The sequence below is a fragment of the Malus domestica genome, chromosome 14, assembly GCF_042453785.1.
Source record: "Malus domestica chromosome 14, GDT2T_hap1".
NCBI lineage: Eukaryota > Viridiplantae > Streptophyta > Magnoliopsida > Rosales > Rosaceae > Malus > Malus domestica.
Genome location: NC_091674.1, coordinates 11,001,785 through 11,019,761, shown reverse-complemented (window position 1 = coordinate 11,019,761; position 17,977 = coordinate 11,001,785). Strand labels below are relative to the sequence as shown.

The following is a 17,977-nucleotide window of genomic DNA, read 5'->3' as shown; positions in this document are numbered from 1 at the left end:
GGTGTGAACCTAAGCCATGGTGCAAGAGTAATACTCATTTTCACTGATGTGGTTCCATTCAATTTTTTTTAATTTTTTTTTTAGAATGTACGATATTTTATTGAAATAAATAACATACAAACGTGGGGAATAGTGCGCATGAAAGGCCTCAATAAAAATTTTGCCGGAGTTTTCAACCCGATCGAAGTGAAAAAGAGTGTCCCGCACGTATAAAGGGAGATCTATCCCCCAAAAGTATAATCCATGCATTACCTAATACGGTTTTCCAGTAAAACATCCACAATTAAAGAGGGTGGTTCCTAAAACCAAACTATTTCAACTCCATAACCTAATCCCGCATGAACCAGACGATGTGCAGCCTGGTTGGCATCTTGACGCACAGAAGATAGATTGTAGTGGACGAATTCCTGCAGCAAGCATCTAAAGTCATTCATTCATGTTAAATACTACAATTTTCTTTAGATCGGCAACATATTTACATGCGTAGAAGTGCAGAAGAGTTAAATATCTCACTATTAAAAAACTTGATGGAACTTGTAATAAGAAGAAGAATAAAGTAGCTACTTTTTATTGTTATTCTTGTAATACGAATAAAAGATAGCCAAGTTATGAGAGAAGAAACACTAAATAGTAGTGTGGTTTAATAATTAATCTTAGTTTTGTACAAATAAAAAAGAGAAATAAAAATTGATATTTTTCTTAATAATTGTATAAACTTTGAGCAAAATTGTAATGATGTGAAAAGATAGATATAAATCTATAGCTTGATGAATGTTAATTAAGGAAAGTGTAATTCTATTAATAATCCAAAACAGTAATCTAGAATACCAGAAGGCTATTGGTGGTCGAATCACTTGTTAGATTTTTGAATCTAAGTGAGCTCAACATTTCCTTATTTCTTGTTGAAGACGACAACTAGACATCAAAAATATAATTCATTCAGTCCAACAACTTCGGTCAAGAGAGACGAATAATAGCATTTTTGCCACGTTGGAACACCTTAAACCCTGTCTCTTGTCCAAACAATGCGGTATACGTCAAGACAAATTCAAATATGAAAAAAATGTTACCAGGCGAAATTGCTTGCAATAACGAGTGATAACATACATAGATAGACATGAATGTGATCATATATGAAATCGAGTTCATTGAAAATCAACCAACCATTGAAGTGTTTGAATGGAAGATTACCTACTTGTCGATCATACTACACTTTCATGTTATGGATGCAACTAATTCTTTGACTTAAGGCATCACTAGCCATCTCATTTTAGTTGATATGATCTTTAGCCTCACCTCAAAGTATTCAAATTTTAGCAGAGCCTTATAGAGTGAGGTATAAGATTATGTACATTAATATAGAGACATGTGAATGCACAACAAAGAATTTGTCCCTCCTAGATAATGATGGAGGTAGATATTCTCAATACTCATTGACGATCTTTCTCTAAAAGTCTTTCGCCAAAGCGATATACATGAGATATATAGGGTGATCATATTTATGAAGAGTTCGACAATTTATTTCATGCTCTAAAATATATAATCGAAATATAGTAAACAAAAGAATTGAATTGCATTGTAATCATAACTAACAAGTACTACAGTTTTCTCTAGCTCGGCAACATATTTACATGCGCCGAAGCGCAGGAGAGTTAAATATCTCACTATTAAAAAACTTATGGAACTTATATATAATAAGAAGAATAAAATAGCTACTTTTTTATTGTTATTCTTGTAATAAGAATAAAAGTTGGCCAAAGTTAGCCAAGTTATTAGACAAGAAATACTAAATAGAGTGTGGTTTAATAATTAGTCTTAGTTTTGCTTAAATAAAAAGGAGAAATCAAAATTGATATTTTCTTAATAACTGTATAAATTTTGAGCAAATCGTAATTATATGAAAAGTCAGATATAAATCTAAAGCTTGATGAATGTTAATTAAGGAAAGTGTAATTCTATTAATACTTCAAAATACTAATCTAGAATACCAGAAGGCTATTGGTGGTCGAATCACTTGTTAGATTTTTGAATCTGAGTGAGGTCATTTCCTTATTTCTTGGACATCAAAAACAAAATTCATTTAGTACAACAACTTCGGTCAGGAGAGACGAATAATAGCACTTTTGCCACGTTGCAACACCTTAAACCCTGCCTCTTGTTCATAAACAATGTTGTCGATGCAAATTTCCACCGTCTTCAGTTTTGACGAAATGCACCTGCAAAACAATCAACACCTTTGATTAGAGACCTAAGCTTCACGCGCCCATGAGGTGGTGGTGGTGGTGGGGGGGGGGGGGGGGTTTAGGTCAACGGATCTCCAATGCCTAAGTTTCTCTGAGAGAGTAAAGTGTTTTGGGCTTTTTAGGGTTACAAAATCTCTGAAAAATTGGTAGAATATGGGGTATTTATAGGGCTAGGGCCGGCCATATAGTGTTTAATGGAGAGATATTCTCTAAATATTCCAAGATATTAAAAAAGAAATAATATCGTGAGATAATGGTGTAATTATCCCTAATTTATTTAAATTAGGATTACTTACTTGATTGGAGTCAATCTTCAAAAGGGAATGTATTAATGATAGGATTTGGGTAATTAATCATTATCTTTAAGTCCTTGCCAATGTCAGGTGAGCTGTGGGCAGTCGTATTTAGCTGCTGAGACCTCTGGGGATGTGAGTTGTGCGTGGGAGCATCTGAGAAGCTTGCCCATTTATTGAGGGCAATCTTGTCTTTCTTGAATAAAAGTCCACATGTCGCACGTAGGAAAAAGATTGTACGTGTAGGAATCCCAAGCTGCTTAGGCTTGTGAAGTTGTTTCCCGATTTGAATGTGATCTTCTTTCTTGATTTGGAGATAAACTTCTTCTAGGAAAAGGAAAATAATTGCCCCCAATAACTATTTAATTCTGCCTTAAGCAGAGGATTAAATAAATTTGGAGAACAATCATTATTCCAACAAGGAAGAGAAGCGAGAGGAAATTTTTATTCCCTTCCCCTAGCCTTCTTCTTTTGTTTCCCTTGCAAAGAGTCGTTTCTCGTTGTTCTTCTTCTTCTCCGTACTGCACCAGGTAAGAAAAACTTAAATTTTCTTCTTCTTGAATTTTTGGGGAGCCTTGGGACTTGAAAAATTTGCTCAGTGGGGGTCGAGGTGGTGAGAAGCGCTTGGTAGGAAGGCCACGGGGCTGCAGGTGGTGCGGCTGGAGGATCGACTCGGCTTAGCCGAGGTACTGGCGGCGTTAGGGCGTTGAAAGGTTAGCTTGGGCCGAACCTTGTGAGCTGTTGGGTAGGGGCCCATGCAAGTGGAGATGTGAGAGAGATGGAGAGTCCGGCTTGGGCCAGCTCTCGGTCTTTGGTGGCCTAGGCCGTGTGGTAAGGGTGCCTTTGCTTGGAAGAGAGCTATCAAATTCCATCCGTACCACTTCATGTTGGGATTTGTTTTTCCCATGCACGTCTTTTCCAGGAGGTGATCTGCCCCATGAAATGCGCACCTGCTCAGTGCTCCCCAAATGCAGTTTGTGCAATGATGGGATTCTTGAACTTGAGCAGGTTCTTTAATCTTGGCTTAACCATAAATGAGTTATGGTACTTCTTTGAGATCGGCCATAAGGAAGGTGTGGGGCAGCTGAGGTCTCGCCATAGGCTGCTCGATGCTTCTAGCAAAGGCAATCATGAGTGGGCTAGAGACACCTTGGAGGTGAGTGGGGAGTGGGAGTCTGACTCTTCTCCTGAGCTGCATGTCCCGACTACCTTTATCAGTGGTAAGTGAACTGCTTCATTCTTACCCTGCTTGAATTTTTTTTAGAGCTGCTTCATGTCTTTAATTTATTGATTGTTTTTCTTGTGTTGTGTAGATTCGGAGTTTGGCTCCATTCCAAGGACCTCGACAAATATGAAGAAAGTGCACGTTGCCTTGGGCATTCTTATTGAGTACCATGAGTGGTGCTGGCTGCTCAACCCTTTTCGTTGGGAGAAAGGTGGTTCGCCTTCGAAGTAAGAGATAAAGTGGATAAAGGACGAGGGGCTGGCTCACCCGATCGCTGTTGTAAAACCCGCTGCCAATAAGGATGGAAAGAAGAGATCTTGTTCACCTACTTATGAGCCTTCAGCTGAGAAGAAGCCAATAATTTCTTTCGCTTCTCTTGGGAGCTTGTCTGCTACCGAGAAGCTTGTTATTGATCTAACCACCCTAAGGGGGTGAAGAAGATCGTTGAAACTGAGCTTATGAAACCTGCTGCTCCAAAGGTGACTGTATCCATCGTTGAGAGACTTGCCTAGCAGAAGGGTTCGGTGGGGCCTTCGATGTTCGGGTTTGTATCAAAGCGTCTGTCGGGAGCTAAGTTTGGATCGGCTTCTGAGAGGCTCGCCGCTATGAAGAGCAAGAAGGTGGATTCTGTTGCTAAGGTGGTGCCTGGGCCTGATCCTCCTTCTGCGGTGACTAGCTCATCTGTTGAGAAGGGGAAATTTGCTCGCACGGGCAATGTGAGAGATCCACCGAATTTGAGGTTGGAGAGTTTCACGAGGTTTTTGCGTAGGCTGACCTACTTGAGGATGTTGACGCATGCACCAAATTTGTTAATAGTGTTGGGAAAGTTATCATCCGCTCAGATTCTTTTATGAAGCATCCTGCCTACTCGAGAAAGTCATTCCTGATTGCTACAATGCATAAGACTTTAATCTTGGTAGCTGAATCTATGTGCGTTGATCATGATGCTGTCAAGTGTGCCAATGAGGCTGAAATGGCATTGGTGGTTCAACTTCACTCGGCTTCTAAAAAGATCGAGAAGCTCGAATCTAAACTCGTCGTTTTGAAAGGGTCTAATGTCTCTGCCCCCAATTCTTTACAGCTGGAGATCGCTCGTGAGGAGGTTGCCCATCTGAATGCTAAGCTTAATGCGACTCAAGCGATGTTGGAAGCTGCAGAGAAGAAAGTCAGTCGTGTTTCTCCGGTGGTTGAGGACTTTGAGCGTGTTAATTCGGAGCTATGATCTGCTTGTTTTGCCAAGAATGAGGAGCTTGATTTTATACATGCTGAAGTGTCTCGTCTCAAGGAGGTTGCCAGTAAGCTTGAGTCCAAGGAAGTGAGTCTGTAAGGCGTGATGTCTGCTAGTGAGAACCTGAAAAAGGAATTGGATAAGCTGCAGGATGCTCGTACTAGGCTTGTTGAGGAGAATGTGCAGCTGAAGAATGAGAAAGTTGGTCACGAAGTGGCGTTTGCTTCTTGTCAGGCCGATTTCTACAAGCTTGGCTATGTAGACTATCTTCAGGGTAGGCCGTCATATTATGAGTTTTCCGAGAAGGACTTCGAGACTTTTTCCATTTCTCCAGTTGATCTGCTTGATTTCTTGTTTGAGGTTACCTTTGGTGGAGCAGCTGAGGGTCAGGCAGTCTACGCATGGACGGTTGAGGATGAGTTGATGGAAGCTTTGGCTACTGGGAATGGCACGGTTGCTGAAGGTGTGGTAGTCGAGGAATCAGTGGTTGCGCAAGCTGCTAATGAGTAGTCTTTTTGCTTAGACTTAGGAGTTTTCTTATTTTCCTTTTTATTCTACTTATTTGAACTTTGCTGGCTTTCGAGCCGGTTGATCATTTTACTAGAAATTTAATAAACAACTTTCCTTGTTTTTTCTTCATCCTTCTATTTCGCCATGTCTTTACTTTACCGTAAGACGGACGGCTGGGTGAGTTGCTTCAATGAAGCAGTTGATCCCACATCGTCATTTAGGTTTTAGTTTCAGCTTCGGGGATTTGGGAGCCTTGCTTGTTTGAGGCGTTTTGCAAAACTTTATCGTAAGACGGGCAGTTGAGTTGGCTACTTCGATGGAGCAGTTGACTCACGCGGTCACTTTAGGTTTCAATTTTGGCTTTGGGGCTTCTAGAGCTTTACTTGCAAAAGGAAGAAATGCGAGATTTTCAACTTATAGAGCCGACGGTTGAACTAGTTGTCTCCATAAAAGGCAGGCTAGTTCATGTAGCTACTATATCTATGAATCTTGGCTTTGGGTAGCTTCGTGAGCTTTAGCTCTCCCGGGGAATGTTGCAAGATTTTTGACTTATAGAGCCGTCGGCCGAACTCGTGCTTCTCGTAGGAAGCAGAGAAGGTCCGAGTAGCTGCTGTAGTCGTGACACTCGACTTTAGTGCCTTCTTGAGCTTTGGTCTTCCCGGGGCATACTGCGAGATTTTTAACTTATAGAGTCGTCGATCGGACTCGTGTTTTTCGTAAGAAGCAGAGGAGGTTCACGTAGCTGCTATAGTCGTGACAGTCGACTTTAGTGGCTTCTTGAGCTTGGGTCTTCCCGAGGCATGTTGCGAGATTTTTAACTTATAAAATCGTCGGCCAGGCTCATATTTCTCGTAAGAAGCAGAGGAAGTCTGCATAGGTGCTATAGTCGTGACACTTGACTTTGTCCCAGCAAAACTTAAACCATAGACCGTCGGCGGGAAGTGCTGTTTGTAAATAAGCAGGCGAGTCCGCGTAGTCATAGCAGGTGTAAGTTTCAGCTTACGGGCTACCTTGGGCTTTTGGCAGTCAGGTTGTCAGCCATATGTCTTACTTACAAAAGTAGATAACCCGCGTAACCACTTCAGGTGTCATCCCTAGCTCTCGGAGGCGTTTTTTGGCTTGAGCTGTAGGCGAAGTTGCTTCTCAAATGCCATATCCTTCTGAGTCGTAGCTTTGATCCCGCAGGTCGCTTAATTAGTATTGCAATACTTTAAAACCCAGCTGATTCATAAAGGTTTGCACATCGAGGATGGACCATCTTGTCACGTGGATTCTTTCAAGGCCAGAGGTCCTGCACTTAGCGTCTTTTTTGGTTAGAAACCCGGGATCCTGTGGAATTAAATCTTTCTGTTGGCTAAGTCTATTCTAGGGGAAGGACTATCGTGGCCAATTATAGGAGTCATTTGGTGGGGACCATCTTGTCACGTGATTTTTTTCATGGCCAAGGGTCTTGCACTTAGCGTCTCTTCCGGTTAGAGACCCAGGATCTTGTGGAATTAAATCATTCTGTTGGCTAAGTTTATTCCAGGGGAAGGACTATCGTGGCCAATTCTGGAAGTCGTCTGGCGTAGGTAGTTAATGCATTCAAGGGGAACTGAGTAGTCGTACAACCCATCCAAGTCTGGATATTTCAGAATAGTTTACCCTTTCGCATTGGATAGGAGACCCTAGATGAATGTTGGGGAATTAGTTTACCTTCTCGCGCTGGAGAGCTTACCCATATGAGTGTTGGGGAATTAGTTTACCTTCCAGTACTTGAGAGCTTACGCCATGTCTGCGAGGCAGCGGGCATCTTTTGCTTGTCACAAGGTTGGTCAGTTTGTTTATGCATTGGCCTAAGCTTGCGAATAATTCCTTCAATTTTCATTGAAAATAAAGGCTTTTATTACTTTTGATCGTAGGCAGTAATGCCATAACAACTGATAATTCTCGGCATGCGAGTCTTCGAACTTTTTTCGTCTTGAACAGAATCCAAGGAATGGTGGAAGGTCACACGTAGTACTTTCTCAAGTTGTAGGCATTCCACTATTTGTTGATTTCTTTGTCGCTCATAGTGGTGAGGGTGTAACTACCCATTCTGCTTACTTGGCTGATTTTGTATTGACCTTCCCAGATGAAAGCCATCTTTTTGGAGCCTTTTCGTCGGGTGGTCATGAAGGATTTTTACCCTCTTGTTATAGCTAGAGAGGAGCTGTTGCTGATAGGCCGCAATGCGGCTGATAACCTTCTCACACTCTTCCTCTACCAGGTCTGAGTTGGTGGCCATCTCTTTTTTGTTCTGCTAAATATTCGGCAGTACAATGCTAATGCTTGGCATCATGATGTTGGGAGGGATGATCGTCTCAGAACCATACGCCAGGAATAATGGAGTTTCGCCCTCGTTTGGCCTCTTGCCTTTCTCTGAGAGGGTCTTGTTAAGGTAGTTAATGATGGTCTTGTTGGACGCCTTAGCCTTCCCATTGCCATGCGGATACCGAGGCGTGGACATGTGCTGCTTAATGCTATACTTTTCGAAGAACTTCGCCAAGTCTTTGCCCACGAATTACGGACCATTGTCGGTGACGATGGAGTGAGGGATGCCGAAGTAGCAGATGATGTTCTTTCATATAAAGCGTATGATGTCCATTTGGGTAGTTGTAGTTCTGGGTTCGGCTTCGACCCATTTTGTAAAGTAGTCGGTCGCTACAATCATCATGCCTCAGCCCCCAATGGCAGGTGGCATTGGTCATACCAAGTTGATCATCCACTGCATGAATGGCCAATGGCTTATTTGCAGATGGAGTTCATTGGCAGGTAGTACGGGCATGGGCTTGAAGCGCTGATAGCTGTTGCACTTTTGTACATACTCCTTGGCATCTTCATGCATGGTTGGCTAGTAATAGCCTGCGTTGAAAGTTTTTTACACCAAGGAATGGCCTCTAGAGTGGTTTCCACATACGCCTTCGTGGATTGAGCTAAGAATCTTCAGGTTATCAGGAGGTGATAGGCAGTAGAGATGTGGTCTTGAAAATGATCTTCGAACAAGTATGCCGTTCCACATGTAGTAGCATACTGCCTTCATCTGGAGCTTCCTAGACTCCAATCTATTTGGGAGGAGCGTTCCATTGACTATGTAGTCGATGATGGGATCTTGCCAACTCGGGGTTATGCTGATTTGCACCACCTCGACTGTTGGTTCCTCATTTATGCTTGGCCTTTTCCAAGTACTCGACTGGAATGAAATGTTTGAGCTGATGGTCCAGTGCGGAGCCTAGGCTTGCTAGTGCGTTTGCGTGGGCATTTTCTGCTCGTGGAACCTGAGTGAGTGTGTATGCCTAGAACGTCGTTAGTTGCTTTCTTACCTTCTCGAGGTATCGGGCCATCCTTAAATGCTTTGCTGCATACTCCTCTGAGGTTTGGTTGGTGATTAGCTGCGAATCGAAATAGATCGCGAGCTTTTTCACCACTAGGTTTTTCGCCAATAAAAAACCTGCTACAAGGGCTTCATACTCTGCTTTGTTGTTTGACGCCTTGAAGCTTAGAGTGATCGCTTGCTTGAGCATTGAACTGTCCGGGGTAGTGAGAACTAGGCCTGCTCCGGATCCTGGTAGTTGGATGATACGTCGACGTGTAAACTCCAGAAATTTACTGCAGGTGGGGTTGGTGCGGCTACAGTGTGCTCGACTGCCTCTGGGGACATTCTAGGTTGAGTTGCTGCGCTCGTCGGAATGTCTGCCAGTTTTCATGCCTTTAACGTCATGTGTCTGGGCTATGCGAAATATCGTGTCATGATGATGACTGTGTACGTTTGAAGGTACATATTAAGCTTCTGGGTTGCAACAACTAGCGTTAAAATCAAAGTTTTAATTTTTGGGTATCTGGCTTCCGCATCTAGGAGAGCTTTTGAACTGTGGAATACAAGTGGTCGGGCCTCCAGCTCTTCTTGTATGAGAGTAGAGCTTATTGATGCTTCAGATACCGCTATATAGACACATAGATCCTCCACTGCCTCTGGCTTGGATAGTATGGAATGTGATGTCAGGTTAGACCTTGGATCTTCTTCAGAATGGTGGAGGACTTCATATCCTGGATTGCTTTCTTTGGATGCATATTCGGGGTGGTCTGACTACTGCTTAAGGTTAAGGAAGATGTGTTTGGTGTCTTCTTCGGGTTCCCATCTTGATTCATCTTCCAGGGCATTGTCAACCTTGACGCCATCTTCTTGACCTGCATGCTGTAATTGCTATTTAGCGGAGGTAAAGTCGTCATCTTGCACTTCAGCTGCTACTGCTGGGGCGAAAGACTTTTTCCTGGATTTTGCGCTTGGCAAGGCAGCAGAGCCTTTAGCTGCCCCTGGTGTTGACCTGTTGGTCTACGTTGTTCTTCTGCACGTCTTGCTCGTCTGTGCCGTGGTTGCGGTGCACGTTGGTTTGCCTTGTGCTGTTCGCAGTCACTTTGAGCGAGGGCTGCCAGTGGAACTTAGCTGGACTACTCACGTGCTCTTCTTTGGGCATCATGTGGTTGCCTACTCCGTTGCCTCGTAGGAGGATCTCCTTATAGGCCTAGCCTCGTATGGACGCTTCACCTGGAAGGTCCTGAGTGCTCGTTGGAGTATGGACCCAACCTCGAATGCACACTGACTTGTGAGCCTAGTCGGTAATGAATGTTTTTATATGCATTTGGGCAGGAAAAGATGTTTCCCCGAAGGCCCAACGGTAATGAATGCCTAACGGTAATGAATGTTTTTTTATGCATTTGGACAGGAAAAGATGTATCCTTGAGGGCCCAAACGAGAGTGCATACTACCCGAACGCACGGTTTGTGGCGGGCTGAGCAGCTATTTGTCGGGACGTCGCTAGAATAAGTCACGTTCTTCTACCCTTGTCCTACTTCGGGACACCTCGTCTGGGGTGAGTTGCATGAGGCAACGGAGTAAAAGAGTTTGGATAATGGGCATCTCCATATGTGGTGGAAGTGTAATGGACTGTAAGTACAAAATTTAGGCCCAAAACTGGCAGTCATGCAGAAAAGTGGGGTATAAGTAACCCTGAATTGATCACGGGACTTATGGTCGAAATCTGGATCGCTAAAGGTGGCTTTGGAATGGATTGGGGTGCGGGCTGGGTAGTTGAAGTGGGTCGCGGGGCTCATTGGGCCGGCGCCTGCTCATCTTGAGCTTGCATTACTGTAAGCCCTCCTGGCCGTTGGGCTACCACATCATGGTTTACTGGTTGAGTGACTTGGGCTTGGGCTTGTTAAGATGCTTGGCTGGCAGTAGTTGCTGCGTTCAAGGCTCAGGTTTGGGCCTGCTGTGCAACAACGCCTGCTGCTGCATTGGGCTAGGCCTTCTGCCCAAGGTTTGCTGTGGCAGCTGCCAAGTTCTAGTCCTTCTGTCTATAAGCTTGGAAATGGACCTGGGCATCTTACCTAGGGTTTGGTAGGGTGCGGCACTGCAGGGGCAACGGTGGTGGGAGTGGCGTCGTGGCTTGGTGGCCTTGCCATCGCGCTAAGCCTTGACGACCTCCGTCGTGCGGCTATGTCCTCGTCTCCACTCTCCAGTCCAAATCCTTGTATGTACAGGGTTCCGTTCGTCATAGTTTTCGAATTTCCTACCATTGTATCCTTTCTCCAGGGATTGATCAAGAAACTTTTCTAGGAAAAACTAATTGATACGACGTGTGAGAAATTCAACGTAATAGAAAATTCAAGAAACAAATACGAGAGGCTTCTTCGAGTGTTTTGAATCAGCTTTCAATGAAAGCACCAATTTGTTAATGCAAATTTCCGCCGTCTTTAGTCTTGACGAAAATGCACTTGCAAAATAATCAACACCTTTGATTAGAGACCTAAGCCTCATGCGCCCACGAGATGGGGGGGGGGGTTTGGTCAACAGATCTTTGATGCCTAAGTTAGTTTCTTTGAGAGAGTAAAGTGTTTAGGGCTTTTTAGGGTTGCAAAAGCTCCGAAAAATTGGTAGAATATGGGGTATTTATAGAGCTAGGGCCGGCCATATAGTGTTTAACGGAGAGATATTTTCTAAATATTCCCAAGATATTAAATAAGAAATAATATCTTGAGATAATGCTGTAATTATCCCCAATTTATTTAAATTTGGATTATTTACTTGATCGGAGTCAATCTTCAAAAAGGAATGTATTAAAGATAGGATTTGGGTAATTAATCCTTATCTTTAATTCCTTGCCAAGGGCAGGTAAGCTATGGACAATCGTATTCAACTGTTGAGACCTCCAGGGATGTGAGCTGCACGTGGGAGCATCTGAGAAGTTTGCCCATTTATTGAGGGTAATCTTGCCTCTCTTGAATAAAAGTTCATGTGTCGCCTCTAAAATTTTTGGGATTATTTTAGACTCCACAAATGCGTTATATGTCAAGCCAAATTCACCCATAAAAAAAATGGTACCAGATGAAATTGCCTGCAATAATGAGTGACAATATAGAATACACAACTTATTTCTACTAAAATGGAAACCAAAAAATAACATACATGACAACAACTTTACAATTATTTGGTTAACATATATGAATTTAACTAGACACAGGATCCTAGTTTTGTCTGTAAAAATTAGAATGAATAATTGATATAGGTGTTGTTCAAAACTTATAATTTAAATCAATCCAAGATTCGAACAACCATGTAACAAGGCAATTTAGGATAACCGGTAAGGTGCAGGAAGAGATTAATTATACACACACACAGCGGAAAACCATTAACTTGGTAAAAAACCGGAAGAATTCCCAGGAGCTCCGTCCACTAGTAGAAAAACAAGTTTATACAAAGTATCACATACACAAGCTTAATCCTAAGCTAGACTAAAGAAGCAGCTTGTACCTTTGTATAACTTATATTTCATTAAATGGATGAGTTCGGTCTTCACAGTTGTGCCAGCTTAACTCTCACTTTTCACTTGTCTCATAAGTAATATATATGAGACTAAGATGTGATGCAAAATACCAGAAATAAAATACAAATATCCTCAATCGAACATCAACAGATTGAGATGATTTGAAATGAATCTTTCCTAAAATATCTAAATGCAGGAGCTATAAGCTCAAACCAAAGACACAATCAAAACCTGAGCTAAACTCAGATCACTTCTATGAAATGCAAATCTAGCTAAGAAGAGAAACTTTAGAATCAGAATGAGATGTGATGCAAAGTATAGATCCATCAACAACAAACAAATCTCTTCAATCGAAAATCTACAGATTGAGAAGATTTAGAAAAGATCTTTACCTAAAGATCTAAATATGGGAGCTATAATACAAAATGGAGATTCATCAACAACTACCAAATCTACTCAATCGAACATCAATAGATTGAGAAGGTTTGAAATGGTCCTAAAGACCTAAATATGAAAGCTATAAGCTCAAGTAAAGATAAAGTGCAAAACTGAGCTAATGTCCAACCTCTATATGATAGATGCACAAACAACTTCCCAAGAAGGAATTTTTTTTTTCATCTGGGATTTCTAAAAAAACTGTGGCTAGAACCAAGGATGAGCTGATATGTTGGATCTTTTTCTATACTCCACCAACCTTAAACCATGGTGCAATGCTGACCGCTCAAACTTTGAGTAGATGCTGACTTAGTAAAGAGTGTAATGCTCACATGATTATTTAAGTGATGCACGCGACCAGACTTGACTAGGCAAACAACATTAGTCAAGAAGGGAGAAATGCCAATTTGAAATGTAGATACGTGATCCAAACCTTTGTTCAGCGAGAGAGCTTGAGCCTTCATCTTCTTCTGATCTTTAACACACATCCTAGAATTGTGACACTCTTTAATCTATTCGTATGGCTTTGTCACCACTGTGGTGATGGCCAACACATCTCTACCCTTAGTCTAATGATTAATCGGGTAGGGGTGTGTCAATGTGTTGCCAAACTAACAAAGAAGCCACATTAATTGGTAGTTGGACATGCCTGCATGAGGTAGGCCAATGTCTTTGTTTTAGGCTAAGGATCCAGAAAAAAGGATAGAGAAGCTTGAAAAGGTCAGCCTCAGATCAAATCACATGGTTCTAGCATGTGAACATATCCTCGTACTATCTAAGTGTACTGCCACCCATCTATGATACGTTCTGACCTTAGACCATAAGAGACTTGTCACTTCAACCCCTACGAAGTTAGCCAGCTATAGATGGGCAATGAAAGTGTTGGAATATGATCGAAAGAAATTGATTTGGCAACACGTAATTGGTTGTTCATGACAATTGAATGTTGAATCATCACCAACAAGATCAAGTGTGAACATTCATCACCTAATAGAGGATTAGGAATGTTTGTTATTGATTAGGGTGAGTCTAAGGAATACCTTAAGTTATAGGGATGAGATCGTAAATGAGTTCTAATCCGGGGACACATTCCATAAAATTAAGTTCCTATTTATAGGAAAATCGGGTGGACTATCAAACATCCAAAAATGCTAGTTTATGTCATACTCAGTAATAACTCTTGGACTAAACATGTTCGGACATAGAATAGAGATGAATGTCCTCATATATGAAATCGAATTTATTGAAAATCAACCAACCATAGAGGTGTCTGAATGGAAGATTACCTGCTTGTCGATTATACTACACTTCCATTTTATGGATGCAACTAATTCTTTGAATTCAGGCATCACTAGCTATCTCGTGTTAGTTGATATGATCTTTAGCCTCGCTCAAAGTATTCAAATTTTAGCAGAGCCTTATAGAGTAAGGTATAAGATCATGTACATTAATATAGAGACATGTGAATGCACAACAAATAATTTATCTAGGTAATCATGAAGGTACATATTCTAAAAACTCATTGATGATCTTTCTCTAGAAATCTTTTGCCATAGCGATATACATGATATATACATGATATATATATATATATATATATATATATATATATATATGTATGTATGTATGTATGTATGTATGTATATAGGGTGATCATATTTATGAATAGAGTTCGACAATTTATTCCAAGCTCTAAAATATATAATTGGAATATAGTAAATAAAAGAACTGAATTGCATTGTATCATAACTAAGAAATATGTGCTTTATGAATTCAAACATATTCTAACTAATCTAAGTAGCTTATAGCCATTGCTAGATGTTACTGTTTGGTTTGTGGATACTTCTATAAGGCTAAACTGGAATAGTTTCTAATTATGTAAAAAAAGATTGATTTGATAAATCAAATTATGCACAACCAGCTAAGTTGGAACCTATAAGGTCACATAAAATAGAATGATATTAATGGCAAATCGATGTTTGAGCTCCTCGCTGGGAAATTAGGACGACAAATACAGGTGGTGGTGATGGTGGTAGTGGTGATACTAAACACTATGAAATTAAGTGCCCAAACTTTTGAAGAGTGGATTTGGACCTTGACAACCTCTATATTTGATACTAGTGAGTGTCGCTAAATGGTGGAAAACAGGTGGGGAGGTTGGGGATGAAGATGGTGTGGTAGCGATGGGGATGGAGATGGTATTGTGGCGGTCACTGGCAAAGCTACATAGGAGCAAGGAGAGGCGGTCGCCCCTCCTTTTGCCGGAAATTAAGCCTAGGAGCGACGGTCCGCCTCTCCAGTCCCTTCGAAAAACTTGCAATGCTGTGAGGGACAAAGTTCCAAAAATCTTAGAGGAGGATGAAAGAGAATTTCAGCCATCAAAACCCAAACTCGCGACCCGTTCTCCCCTCCCTATTCAAACCCCTGCACCTTGCAGATCTCGTACGCAGGTGGGGTTTGAAGCTCGAAGGAAAACTAGCAGCGCTGGTGTGTGAAGGTGTGAGCAAATGGGAGAGGTGGGCTATCGTAATTTTGGGCTAGAAGCTTTTAAACAAAACAAAAAAAACGAATGAGGTCCTGGGCTATTGCAGTCATGGGGTTAGGCCCAAAACTTGGGCCTAGTTGATATAAAATAAAAATAAAAAGGGTTGGGTCGCAGCCACAAGAGAAAAAGGAAGACAAAATTAAAGCACATTTTTCAGTAATTAATCTCACTCGGAGACTTGTAGAGACTCCCACTAGACTTTGGCACTCAAAAGATTCGTGATTTCATTGGATTTTAAGATTCTTGCATTGACTTTGGTATTATCGGTTGCAACTTGCATTGACTTGGGAGCAGCCTCTCCATAAATGGGGGTAAGGCTAGCCGACATTCACCTCTCCCAGACCCTGCGTAAAGCGGAGCCTTGTGCACTGGGTACGACCTTTAACTGTTTCAGTAGAGAAAATGCTTTTTGCTATAAGTATTCTCAAAACATCACTACGTAACAAAATAGGAGATCAATGATTGAGTGATAGCTTTGTTGTTTACATTAAGAGAGATGTTTTTGCTTTTATTGATAATAAGCTTATTATGCAACGTTTTCATGACATGAATATCGCCGGCAACAATTGTAACTTGTTTGTATTAATACATTATGAACGACTTAAATTTTTCACTATATAAAAGGATTTTGTTGTCTACATTTGTTTGGAACCTTGTATGCTTTTAAATTTCGCCCCTCCTCTAAAAAATTTCTAGCTTCACCACTGGTGGCGGTGGGGATAATATGAGAGAGAGAGTATGCAAGAGGGGCGATGTGGGGAGGAAAGAGGGCTTTCTTTTAGTATTCCAAAATTACCAAAATAACCTTTCTCTGAACGGGATGAAACAGACTCATGGGTAGACTTGAACCAACCCCTTATCTTAACAGATTGAATGTTAGTCCAATTATTTAAGCCTCGACCTAGACATTGATTTTTTTTCATCTCATTTCATTCAAGTTAACAAGATGTGCATTAAATTGTCATGTCTAATGGTACTGTCGACAATTAATGATATGTGTGGACAAGTTTCTTTCACTCCAATGACATCACTAAATACAGAAACTTGTGCCTCCTTGATATTTAAGGTTTTAAGCATTGTAGAGATTGAGAGGTAGGATAAACTCTCTCCATTTTCTCGAGCTAGCTAAAGGCCGGCCGTCTTGGATGGCTTTGCTAGCACCACCGTCAGCTCTCCCATGTATTCATCTTTATCTTAGAATCTTGCTTGGCGTGGAAACTTAGAGACCAGGTCCATTTTGTTATTTTTGGATTACTTAGATGGGTAGTTCAAGCATGAGGCTACCTTAACAATGGTGGACTCGATCAGGTGAAATTAATTCAGAGTTGCTTCAAGCATGAGCTCCTTTCCTCTTTTCGGTCTCCTTTCACCGAAAGAAAAGTTGTATGACAAGACAAACCTAGACAAAAATCCTCCTCTATAAATGGGAAAACTTTTGCGTGTGACCATATCTCACCTTCATATTGAAAAAATTCTGAATCAAACATATAAAGCTGAAATCTCAAAATTTCAAAGGCAAGGCCCCTTTATAACCAGCATCACCATTATTCATGATTTCTATTGACTATAACTGTGTACTTAAATCAGGAGTCAGAAAGAAAAGAAGTTCTGAGAATATATTTCTTTACACGTATATTGTTGAATTTGTTTTTGTTTTTTTTTACATTAATCTCAACATGTTTAATAATATCCATTAGATATATTTTCAGATAAAATAAAAGAAATTAAGGGTTGAGGGGGTTTTATAACATTGAATATGAAATGTTGAAACCTGCCTCATCATTTATACTCATATATCAAACAGAAACGACGGCCATATTTGGAACTTGCGACAAGTGAGAAAACGCCAGTAAAATGAGAACTGCCATGATCAGAACCGGAATAAAGAGAAGCACTAAAGGCGGTGGTGGTAGTGGTGGCAAAAGCAGCGGTAGTACCACAAGAAACACAGTCAAAACGATCAAAAACATGACCGATATGATGCTAAAGTACCTCAACATCAAACTCTGCACACACCTATATTGTCGTTGAGTAGTCTCTTGGAGGAAGTACATACACCACCCATGAATCCAATTCATGTAGCGTAGTCGCCGTCGATGGTTGTAGCATCGACACGTACGCCTGGCTTCAAAGCCAAATGATACAACAAGAACATGTAGTCAAGATATTGATAAATTAGGGCATATATTAGTAAAGAGGTCCAGGATTTTGCTTACTTGACTGGTATAGTTGTTTACTTTCCGATTGAGGACAAAACTCTCGACGGATATAAAGCAAGCTTGCCGGAGCTTCTGAGGCAAGAGGACTTGATGAGCGTGAAGGTGTTGGGACAGATAGATTGGTTTCTAGGTTAAGATAAGAGGACTCGAATGGAAGTGAAAGCGAAATGTGAAGGAAAATGAAATAAAATAATGGAGAAGAGAAGTAGTAGTAGTAGTGGTACCTCGGAAAACAGATATTAAGTTAGGTGGCTGTAGCCTTTGTCTCCGTCAAACCCCTGACTCTTCTGTCTATGTCCCGGTTCATTCAACCAAAACATATTTTATATCTAAATGCATAATGACTATTTATGGGTTCATTGTGCGGGGTCATATATTTGAAAGTTTGGACTTATTTTCCACTTTTCTTTCTTTTATCTTTATCTTCTAGCTTACGT

At 41.2% G+C, this 17,977-nt stretch overlaps 1 long non-coding RNA gene across 1 annotated transcript; it reads right to left on the bottom strand.

The window, feature by feature from the left end:
• Window positions 1–17,078: 17,078 nt before the first annotated feature.
• Window positions 17,079–17,750, bottom strand: LOC114821173 (uncharacterized). Its single transcript, XR_003768597.2, has 2 exons — window positions 17,538–17,750; window positions 17,079–17,446 (listed from the first exon to the last, which is right to left on the bottom strand). It is a non-coding gene; the product is annotated as an uncharacterized lncRNA (long non-coding RNA).
• Between the last annotated feature and the right edge of the window lie 227 nt (window positions 17,751–17,977).